The sequence below is a fragment of the Danio rerio genome, chromosome 3 (assembly GCF_052040795.2).
Source record: "Danio rerio strain M-AB ecotype USA chromosome 3, GRCz13ab, whole genome shotgun sequence".
NCBI lineage: Eukaryota > Metazoa > Chordata > Actinopteri > Cypriniformes > Danionidae > Danio > Danio rerio.
The window spans coordinates 42612393-42624618 of NC_141023.1; the positions used below are offsets into that span (position 1 = coordinate 42612393).

At 37.3% G+C, this 12226-nt stretch overlaps 2 long non-coding RNA genes across 2 annotated transcripts in view; both read right to left on the minus strand.

The window, feature by feature from the left end:
- Positions 1–1408: 1408 nt before the first annotated feature.
- LOC147845989 (uncharacterized) overlaps positions 1409–12226 on the minus strand; it is a 43530-nt gene continuing 32712 nt past the window's right edge. Inside the window, exon 2 of the long non-coding RNA XR_015481126.1 lies at positions 1409–7172. This is a non-coding gene — a long non-coding RNA (uncharacterized LOC147845989). The remainder of the gene's footprint in view (positions 7173–12226) is intronic.
- LOC147845990 (uncharacterized) lies at positions 7256–11421 on the minus strand. The gene is made up of 3 exons (XR_015481109.1): positions 11176–11421; positions 8117–11046; positions 7256–7598 (listed from the first exon to the last, which is right to left on the minus strand). It is a non-coding gene; the product is annotated as an uncharacterized LOC147845990 (long non-coding RNA).

The window sequence follows — 12226 nt, forward strand, 5'->3', positions numbered from 1 at the left end:
ACGAATATTTATCTTGATGGTCCAGGATCAACATCAGTGAAATTGAATCTTAATGGTGCAGAATCAACACCACTGAATTTGACTCTTGATGGTCCAGAATTAACATCACTGAATTTAAATCTTGATGGTCCAGGATCAACATCAGTGAATTTGAGTCTTGATGGTCCAGGAGCAACATCACTGAATTTGAATCTTGATGGTCCAGGATCAACATCAGTGAATTTGAGTCTTGATGGTCCAGGATCAACATCACTGAATTTTAATCTTGATGGTCCAGGATCAACATCAGTAAATTATAATGTTGATGGTCCAGGATCAACATCAGTAAATTATAATGTTGATGGTCCAGGATCAACATCAGTAAATTATAATGTTGATGGTCCAGGATCAACATCAGTGAATTTGATTCTTGATTGTCCAGGATCAACATCGGTGAATTTAATTCTTGATGGTCCAGGGTCATCATCAATGACTTTGAATTTTTATGGTCCAGGATCAACATCAAGGAATTTTAATCTTGATGGTCCAGGATCAACATCAATGAATTTGAATCTTGATGATCCATTAACAACATCAGTGAATATAAATTTTTATGGTCCAGGATTAACGTTACTGAATTTGAATCTTGATGGTCCAGGATCAACATCAGTGAATTTAATTTTGATGGTCCAGGATCAACATCAGTGAATTTGAATCTTGATGGTCCAGGATCAACATCAGTGAATTTGAATCTTGATGGTCCAGGATCAACATCAATAAATTTTATTCTTGATGGTCCAGGATCAACATCAGTGAAATTGAATCTTGATGGTCCAGGATCAACATCAATGAATTTGAATCTTGATGGTCCAGGATCAACATCAATGAATATTTATCTTGATGGTCCAGGATCAACATCAGTGAATTTAAATCTTGATGGTCCAGGATCAACATCAATGAATTTGAATCTTGATGGTCCAGGATCAACATCAGTGATTTTGAATCTTGATGGTCCAAGATCAACATCAGTGAATTTGAATCTTTATGGTCCAGGATCAACATCAGTGAATTTGAATCTTGATGGTCCAGGATCAACATCAGTGAAATTGAGTCTTGATGGTCCAGGATCAACATCAATGAATTTGAATCTTGATGGGCCAGGATCAACATCACTGAATTTGAATCTTGATGATCCAGGATCAACATCACTGAATTTGAATCTTGATGGTCCAGGAACAACATCAGTTAATATTAATCTTGATGGTCCATTATCAACATCAGTGAATTTCAATCTTGATGGTACAGGATATCATTAGTGAATTTTACACTTGATGGTCCAGGATCAACATCACTGAATTTTAATCTTGATGGTCCAGGATCAACATCACTGAATTTTAATCTTGATGGTCCAGGATCAACAACAGTGAATTTTAATCTTGATGATCCAGGATCAACATCAGTGAATTAGAATCTTGATGGTCCAGGATCAACATCAGTGAAATTGAGTCTTGATGGTCCAGGATCAACATCAATGAATTTGAATATTGATGGTCCAGGATCAACATCAGTGAATTTGAATCTTGATAGTCCAGTTTTAACATCAATGAATTTTAGTCTTGATGGTCCAGGATCAACATCAGTGAAGTTTAGTCTTGATGGTCCAGGATCAACATCACTGAATTTTAGTCTTGATGGTCCAGGATCAACATCACTGAATTTTAATCTTGATGGTCCAGGATTAACATCACTGAAATTGAATCTTGATTTAATCTTGATGGTCCATTATCAACATCAGTGAATTTCAATCTTGATGGTACAGGATATCATTAGTGAATTTTACACTTGAGGGTCCAGGATCAACATCACTGATTTTGAATCTTGATGGTCCAGGAACAATATCACTGAATTTGAATCTTGATGGTCCATCAGTGAATTTGAATCTTGAAGGTCCAGGATCAACATCAGTGAATTTGAATCTTGATGGTCCAGGATCAACATCAGTAAATTTGAATCTTGAAGATCCAGGATCAACATCACTGAATTTAAATCTTGATGGTCCAGGATCAACATCAGTGAATTTTAATCTTGATGGTCCAGGATTAACATCAGTGAATTTGAATCTTGATGGTCCAGGATCAACATCACTGAATTTTAGTCTTGATGGTCCAGGATCAACATCAGTGAATTTGAATCTTGATGGTCCAGGATCAACATCACTGAATTTGAATCTTGATGGTCCAGGATCAACATCACTGAATTTGAATCTTGATGGTCCAGGATCAACATCAGTGAATTTAAATCTTGATGGTCCAGGATCAACATCACTGAATTTGAATCTTGATGGTCCAGGATCAACATCACTGAATTTGAATCTTGATGGTCCAGGATCAACATCAGTGAATTTGAATCTTGATGGTCCAGGATCAACATCAGTGAATTTGAATCTTGATGGTCCAGGATCAACATCAGTGAATTTGAATCTTGATGGTCCAGGATCAACATCAGTGAAATTGAATCTTAATGGTCCAGGATCAACATCAATGAATTTGAATCTTGATGGTCCAGGATCAACATCAATGAATATTTATCTTGATGGTCCAGGATCAACATCAGTGAATTTAAATCTTGATGGTCCAGGATCAACATCACTGAATTTGAATCTTGATGGTCCAGGATCAACATCACTGAATTTGAATCTAGATGGTCCAGGATCAACATCAGTGAATTTGAATCTTGATGGTCCAGGATCAACATCACTGAATTTGAATCTTGATGGTCCAGGATCAACATCAGTGAATTTGAATCTTGATGGTCCAGGATCAACATCAGTGAAATTGAGTCTTGATGGTCCAGGATCAACATCAATGAATTTGAATCTTGATGGTCCAGGATCAACATCAACGAATATTTATCTTGATGGTCCAGGATCAACATCACTGAATTTGAATCTTGATGATCCAGGATCAACATCACTGATTTTGAATCTTGATGGTCCAGGAACAACATCAGTTAATTTTAATCTTGATGGTCCATTATCAACATAAGTGAATTTCAATCTTGATGGTACAGGATATCATTAGTGAATTTTACACTTAATGGTCCAGGATCAACATCAGTGAATTTGAATCTTGATGGTCCAAGATCAACACCACTGAATTTTAATTTTGATGGTCCTGGATCAACATCACTGAATTTGAATCTTGATGGTCCAGGATCAACATCAGTGAATTTGAATATTGATAATCCAGTATCAACATCAATGAATTTTAGTCTTGATGGTCCAGGATCAACATCAGTGAATTTTAGTCTTGATGGTCCAGGATCAACATCACTGAATTTTAATTTTGACGGTCCAGGATCAAAAACAGTAAATTTTAATCTTGATGGTCCAGGATTAACATTACTGAAATTGAATCTTGATTGAATCTTGATGGTTCAGGATCAACATCAGTGAATTTGAATCTTGATGGTCCAGGAACAACATCATTGTATAATAATCTTGATGGTCCAGGATCAACATCAACGAATATTTATCTTGATGGTCCAGGATCAACACCACTGAACTTTAATCTTGATGGTCCAGGATCAACATCAATGAATTTGAATCTTGATGTTCCAGGTTCAACATCACTGAATTTGAATCTTGATGGTCCAGGATTAACATCAATGAATTTGAATCTTGATGGTCCAGGTTCAACATCACTGAATTTGAATCTTGATGGTCCAGGATCAACATCAACGAATATTTATCTTGATGGTCCAGGATCAACATCAGTGAAATTGAATCTTAATGGTGCAGAATCAACACCACTGAATTTGAATCTTGATGGTCCAGAATTAACATCACTGAATTTAAATCTTGATGGTCCAGGATCAACATCAGTGAATTTGAGTCTTGATGGTCCAGGATCAACATCACTAAATTTGAATCTTGATGGTCCAGGATCAACATCAGTGAATTTGAGTCTTGATGGTCCAGGATCAACATCACTGAATTTTAATGTTGATGGTCCAGGATCAACATCAGTACATTTTAATCTTGATGGTCCAGGATCACCATCTGTAAATTAGAATCTTGATGGTCCAGGATCAACATCAGTAAATTTTAATCTTGATGGTCCAGGATCAACATCAGTAAATTATAATGTTGATGGTCCAGGATCAACATCAGTAAATTTTAATGTTGATGGTCCAGGATCAACATCAGTGAATTTGATTCTTGATTGTCCAGGATCAACATCGGTGAATTTAATTCTTGATGGTCCAGGGTCATCATCAATGACTTTGAATTTTTATGGTCCAGGATCAACATCAAGGAATTTTAATCTTGATGGTCCAGGATCAACATCAATGAATTTGAATCTTGATGATCCATTAACAACATCAGTGAATATAAATTTTTATGGTCCAGGATTAACGTTACTGAATTTGAATCTTGATGGTCCAGGATCAACATCAGTGAATTTAATTTTGATGGTCCAGGATCAACATCAGTGAATTTGAATCTTGATGGTCCAGGATCAACATCAGTGAATTTGAATCTTGATGGTCCAGGATCAACATCAATAAATTTTATTCTTGATGGTCCAGGATCAACATCAGTGAAATTGAATCTTTATGGTCCAGGATCAACATCAATGAATTTGAATCTTGATGGTCCAGGATCAACATCAATGAATATTTATCTTGATGGTCCAGCATCAACATCAGTGAATTTAAATCTTGATGGTCCAGGATCAACATCAGTGAATTTGAATCTTTATGGTCCAGGATCAACATCAGTGAATTTGAATCTTGATGGTCCAGGATCAACATCAGTGAAAATGAGTCTTGATGGTCCAGGATCAACATCAATGAATTTGAATCTTGATGGTCCAGGATCAACATCACTGAATTTGAATCTTGATGATCCAGGATCAACATCACTGAATTTGAATCTTGATGGTCCAGGAACAACATCAGTTAATATTAATCTTGATGGTCCATTATCAACATCAGTGAATTTGAATCTTGATGGTCCAGGATCAACATCAGTGAATTTGAATCTTTATGGTCCAGGATCAACATCAGTGAAATTGAATTTTGATGGTCCAGGATCAACATCAGTGAATTTGAATCTATATGTTCCAAGATCAACACCACTGAATTTTAATTTTGATGGTCCTGGATCAACATCACTGAATTTGAATCTTGATGGTCCAGGATCAACATTACTGAATTTGAATCTTGATAATCCAGTATCAACATCAATGAATTTTAGTCTTGATGGTCCAGGATCAACAACAGTAAATTTTAATCTTGATGGTCCAGGATTAACATCACTGAAATTGAATCTTGATTGAATCTTGATGGTTCAGGATCAACATCAGTGAATTTGAATCTTGATGGTCCAGGAACAACATCATTGTATAATAGTCTTGATGGTCCAGGATCAACATCAACGAATATTTATGTTGATGGTCCAGGATCAACACCACAGAATTTTAATCTTGATGGTCCAGGATTAACATTACTGAATTTGAATCTTGATAATCCAGTATCAACATCAATGAATTTTAGTCTTGATGGTCCAGGATCAACATCAGTGAATTTTAATTTTGATGGTCCAGGATCAACAACAGTAAATTTTAATCTTGATGGTCCAGGATTAACATCACTGAAATTGAATCTTTATTGAATCTTGATGGTTCAGGATCAACATCAGTGAATTTGAATCTTGATGGTCCAGGAACAACATCATTGTATAATAGTCTTGATGGTCCAGGATCAACATCAACGAATATTTATGTTGATTTTCCAGGATCAACACCACTGAATTTTAATCTTGATGGTCCAGGATTAACATCAATGAATTTGAATCTTGATGGTCCAGGTTCAACATCACTGAATTTGAATCTTGATGGTCCAGGATTAACATCAATGAATTTGAATCTTGATGGTCCAGGTTCAACATCACTGAATTTGAATCTTGATGGTCCAGGATCAACATCAACGAATATTTATCTTGATGGTCCAGAATTAACATCACTGAATTTAAATCTTGATGGTCCAGGATCAACATCAGTGAATTTGAGTCTTGATGGTCCAGGATCAACATCACTGAATTTGAATCTTGATGGTCCAGGATCAACATCAGTGAATTTGAGTCTTGATGGTCCAGGATCAACATCACTGAATTTTAATTTTGATGGTCCAGGATCAACATCAGTACATTTTAATCTTGATGGTCCAGGATCACCATATGTAAATTAGAATCTTGATTGTCCAGGATCAACATCAGTAAATTTTAATCTTGATGGTCCAGGATCAACATCGGTGAATTTAATTCTTGATGGTCCAGGATCATCATCAATGACTTTGAATTTTTATGGTCCAGAATCAACATCAATGAATTTGAATCTTAAAGATCAGTGAACATCAGTGAACTTTAAGTCTTGATGGTCCAGGATCAACATCACTGAATTTTAATCTTGATAGTCCAGCATCATTATCAGTGAATTTGAATCTTGATGGTCCAGGATCAACATCGGTGAATTTAATTCTTGATGGTCCAGGATCAACATCAATGATTATTGATCTTGATGGTCCTGGATCAACATCAACGAATTTTAATCTTGATGGTCCAGGATCAACATCAATGAATTTGAATCTTGATTGTCCAGGATCAAAATAAGTGAATTTGAATCTTGATGGTCCAGGATCAACATCAGTGAATTTGAATCTTGATGGTCCAGGATCAACATCAGTGAATTTGAATCTTGATTGTCCAGGATCAACATGAGTGAATTTGAATCTTGATGGTCCAGGATCACAATCAGTGAATTTGAATCTTGATGGTCCAGGATCAACATCTGTAAATTTCAATCTTGATGGTCCAGGATATCATTAGTGAATTTTACTTTAGATGGTCCAGGATCAACATCACTGATTTAGAATCTTGATGGTCCAGGAACAACATCAGTTAATTTTAATCTTGATGGTCCATTATCAACATCAGTGAATTTCCATCTTGATGGTACAGGATATAATTAGTGAATTTTACACTTGATGGTCCAGGATCAACATCACTGAATTTTAATCTTGATGGTCCAGGATCAACAACAGTGAATTTTAATCTTGATTGTGTCCATAGACACGCCAGCTCATCTTCACAGCTTTAAAACGATCAAGTTGCGTGTATCTGTGTTTGCACCCTGTAAACAGTGGTGACATGTAGTGATGGGTCATTCTTAAACAATTCTTTCGTTTAAAAGATTTAACTGATATTGAGTTGGGGTTTTTTTTGTTTTTTTTGTTTTTTTTGTTTAATGTATTTTAGTATGTTCAGTAGCATTAAAAAATGCACCAGATTGAAATAATGACAGTTAATGCAACACCATATGGTTTGAAAATCGACTCTTTATTAGTGATGTATTAACATTTAACCTGAGTTCATTTCTGTGTGGCGTTAAATTAAGGAACACCAGTCAGAGTCATTTCTAAATAGAGTAAAACAACTTAACAATTTTCAGTGTTTACCAGTGTTAAATTTTAACTCAAAATCGAGTTAATTTTACTCTGAAAATATAACACAATGAAAAGTGTTAATTTAACACCAATTCTGAGTGGGACCAAATACACTCACGTGCAGTGTTAAATTTAACTCTTTAAGAGTTTCTTTAACACAGCAAAATTTACTGTGTAGTAGGGGTGTCAAAATGAATTGTTTCTTCAATGCACCGTGATGCAGACGCGCACAATTCTGTATCGATTCAGTAATAATCATATGATATAAATGATGTCAGTACACAATAACTGGTTTATTGTGTACTGAAGTCATTTATATCATATACGCTCTCTAGCCATAGCTTACTATGGCGAGGAAAGCGAGCGCGAGTATTTACAACGCTCCAACTACTTAAAAACACAGAAACTGGGCACAATTTCACTTCGTGTGTGTTTGTGTGTTTGCTGGTCAGTCTTTCACTGACACTTACAGCAGAAGCCCCTATTTCCCTGCGATTTAGAGAATGAAAGTAAACTCCAATTCTCTCTCTCTCTCTCTCTCTCTCCTTTTATCACTGTTTGACCCATTTGACCTGCTGGCATGACTTTTCCTCTCCTCGGCTGTTACATCAATACTTCTGGATCCAGACACAAGCGTGTGTCTGCAGAGTTTTCTTTACCGCATCTATCATAGATCAGCTAAAAATCGCTGCCATTTATTAGTGTCACTCATCTGTGAAAATGCTGCTCGTAAGAGCCAATCGCTGCCCTTTCTGTTGTGCATGTGACCAATCATAGGGCTGTAAGAAAGATCTTGCTAGACGGCTCAGAAAGTGAGCAGGATATTTATGTTTGGTTATTTGCTATAAATTCTTGTGCTGTTTAAAGGTACAGTTTATATATCTGACTGTATTAAAGGACAAAATTGTATTACAAATAGTATATAAATTCAAATATATTTATACATTTTATTACAAGAATTGCTGTGCTGTGAAACAAATATAAAACTGTGTATGGAAAGCATCGTCAATGCAAAGTGATGCACCGAGATATCAAATTGAACGTTATTGATGGCATGATAATATTATCTGGACCGTAACGTTAGACCAGTGTAGATTCACACCTCTAATAGTTAGCATAAGATTCCCGCTTTTTTTAGGAAAAAAGTATATATGGGATTAATGCACATCAGTAATTTGCCTCTAACTTGTTTTTAATAAACATCGCTGCAAAAAAACATTGTAAATAACTGGAAATTAGACGACGGCAATAATCAAACCCTTGGGAACAACTGTGGTCGGAATCAAAGTTTACAGTGACTGTGTTCTCTGGAATCTTCTCAAGCGTTGGACTTCAAAATTCCGAACGCTTGCTGCCGAAGTGCGTCATAGTTCATTACCATAAAGTTGACTTGATTTCAACTCTCCTCGATGCCCACACCGCACTGCTAATTGCTGCTTATCACCACCGGCTCCCATTGAAAATGAATGACTTCTAGCTACTTAAACGCCTTCACTGCTTTTGGTGTGAATCCACAGTTACACTCTAGAAAAGTCAAGTCAAAACTTGACTGGCTGCTGTCATCTTTTGAGTAATGATGACGATGGTGCCTCCACAGTAGTGAGTTTGAGCTGAATCCATGGAATCAAAATCTTCATAAAGTCCAAAACACGCCAAATGAATTTCCCATGAGTTTACAAGAAGAGGGCGGGGTTAGTGACCTATAGATCAATTACCAACCTACGTCACACATGACGTCACACGGGTCCCCGGTTGCAAAAAACAGACAGGCTGCAATGGGAAAGATGTCATGTTTTGCGGTAGGATGCCGAATTCGAGTCCAAAAATAGAAAACTTAACTTTTTCCATACACCACACACTGCTTTAATACCGACTGCAGACGTCTTTGGCTAAATGGGAGCTGAATGAAGTAAGGAGCTAATTAGAAATGCTGGACTCTGCAGTTCTCATGTCATATTAGGTAAGCTCACTATGCTGAATCCTACACATCACTCGTTTTTGATTGCTGAAATGATTTCAGCAAAAACAGTTACATATGGTGAATTAAACTGCGGACACTGAATGCTAAGAATGAAATGTGAAAGTTACGTTTATTAAGGTAAACTTAGTTTTATATTCACACATTCATTCAGTGACAACTTGTGACAAACTCCCTATATTGTTTACCACGGCACTTTGAATATTCGGTCTGAAATAACCTGCAAGTGTGACTTGAAAACATTAACACTGTTTATTTCACTGTGAACATGTTCTATATTGATAGTCATTGGCTGCTGCTAATATGATTTTGCTATTTAGAGTTTGCAAATAATATTTTTATGAAATTATATTATTAAGGAGAAAGTCTGAATGTGCGAATATAAAACCAACTTTACCTCTATGTGTAGGTACAAATACCCTGCCGTACAGGTGAAGTTCACTGTCAGAATGCAGTTGTTTTGCGTGTTGGTGATTAATTACCCAGGCCTTGTATAACGTTAGCTCCGTCTTGTTTCCTTGTCTTTGGCTAGGCAGAATCTCTGTGTTTAGCTCTTGAATCTGGTCATCATGGAGCATTATTTCTTGCACATGACCACAAAGAACAAAATTGTTGGCATCTAAAGACTTGTAGACCTTTAACTCCTCTCTTGTAAAATCACTCGGAACTTCAATGAGTTTGTATATTTCGGGCTGGATGCTTGGTCACTTCGTCTTATCGAATATCCATTGGGAGGGAGCTATCACAAATAGACCTGTCAGATGAACGCCGCTCACATTAACGTTAATTTTGCAGAATCACTGTGCTTGTCACTGGGTGACGAGCTGTTATAATATGCTGTAAGCATTATGTAAATAATATATATAATATGTAAGTAATATATCTTATTTCTAAGCCAACAACAAACTCTGCACCGCATCTAATGTCATTCCCTGGCTGTAAATGCTAGGGCTCCCAGTTGCTTTCTGCCACCTCCCTGCGCGCGCATCCTGAATGTTTACAAACATGGTAAATGGTCTATACCGCAGCCGCCATCTGATGCCACTCAAAATGCTCACATTTTGGGATACATAATGAAAATTTGCAGAGGAAGATCTCTTTTCAGACTCACTAGAAACTTTTAGACTGATGGAGAACGCTTGATTTAAAGCCTGCAAGACAGGTTGTTCTTCAGATTTCTCTGACCTAGCTGTCTCTATGCAGTCACCCACTTTTGTGTAAAAAAAAAAAAAAAAATCACAGAATCGTACCACTTAACAGACTGAAAGTCCCATTATCTGAAGACATTTCAAAACCATTCATTTCTTTGGCTCGTTCGGCAAGTGGCCATCCGGCCTGTTCTTTATCTTCTAAGAATAGCCAGCACAGGAGATGAGGAGCTGCAGCTGTTCTTCCTGAATCTCATTTACCTGCTGTCATGTCCCTGCTCTGAGACCACATCAGTAATTAATAGGGGCTTTTTTTCCACTGGCATCATCAGGAGAAGCCCCTCCAGCCACTTTCCTGTCAGGTGGTGGGACGAGCGAGACAACAGCAGAGATTCTCTGGAGACTTGCTGGCTATGCTGCAACTTCGAGGGATCGCTGAAAAATTGAAACGAGCACGGAGGCTGGTTTAAGCTGGAAATTAAAAGCAGCCAGCCATCGAGAAGCCAGCAGTGTTGTTTTAATCATTGATTGATTTAGAGCTTCACTTTCGTTGGCTGAGCTTACCCTGCCATTAAAATCTCTGTGAGCACCGTAGCTTCCATAATGGGATCCTGAAGAAATGCATTCTTCAATGGGATGCAATCTTAAAGCTCATCTCGAAGTAGTAGCAGCACATGAGTTTTGAAGGATACGCCCAATGAAGTATGCATGATCCAGTTCATACGTGTTCTGATCTTCAGTCTCGCATGATTTGACTGATGAGCCACTCTCAACTTTGGTAGCTGCATTTGCATTAGAGAGGAAGCCACTGCGAGTCAGGAACAAGTTCTGTGGAATTAGGGAACCCATCCTAATTATTGTGAGAGGAGGAGTGAAGCCATTTGCATAGCGCCACGCATTCACACTCAATTGAACCGTGGATTCTCCAGGGTCTTGTGAATGTCTCGCCGTGTTCAATTAAAAATCAGAAGTCATTCAAAGTGCAGTCACCTTGAGACTGCCGAACAGCGAGTTTCGGAGGATTCCTCCTGTGTTTCTCTTGGAGACAAAGCTTTAATTGTTTTCTTGTGCCAGTCAAAAGAAGTCAAACCAGGCTCAATCCCACAATGACATTTCAGTAACATATTGCATCACGTCTTGCATCTTTTGCAATGCTTTCAAAGTGAAAGGAATGATGCTCCTTGATCCTTTCTGGTGGCATGATATAACACAAATACCTGCATTATAAATTGCCATTATAAAATCATTGTCAACAATAAAAACACACAGGCACCATGGTGGCTCAGTGGTTAGCACTGTTGCCTCAAAGCAAGAGGGTTGCAGATTTGAGTCCCAGCTGGTTCAGTTAACATTTGTGTGTGCGTGTACTCATGTGTTTCCTCCGGGGGGCTTCAGTTTCCCCCACAGATGTGGTATTGGTGAATTGAATGAACAAAATTGGCCATATAGCGTATAGGTAAACATATGTTAAAATAGTTAGCGGTTCATTCCACTGTGGCAACCCCTGATAAATCAGGGATTAAGTCAGAAGAAAAATAAATGAATGAATAAAACCACACAAAACATTTTAATACATTTAAATTTGATGGTGTTGTGTAGTATATAATATTCGTTG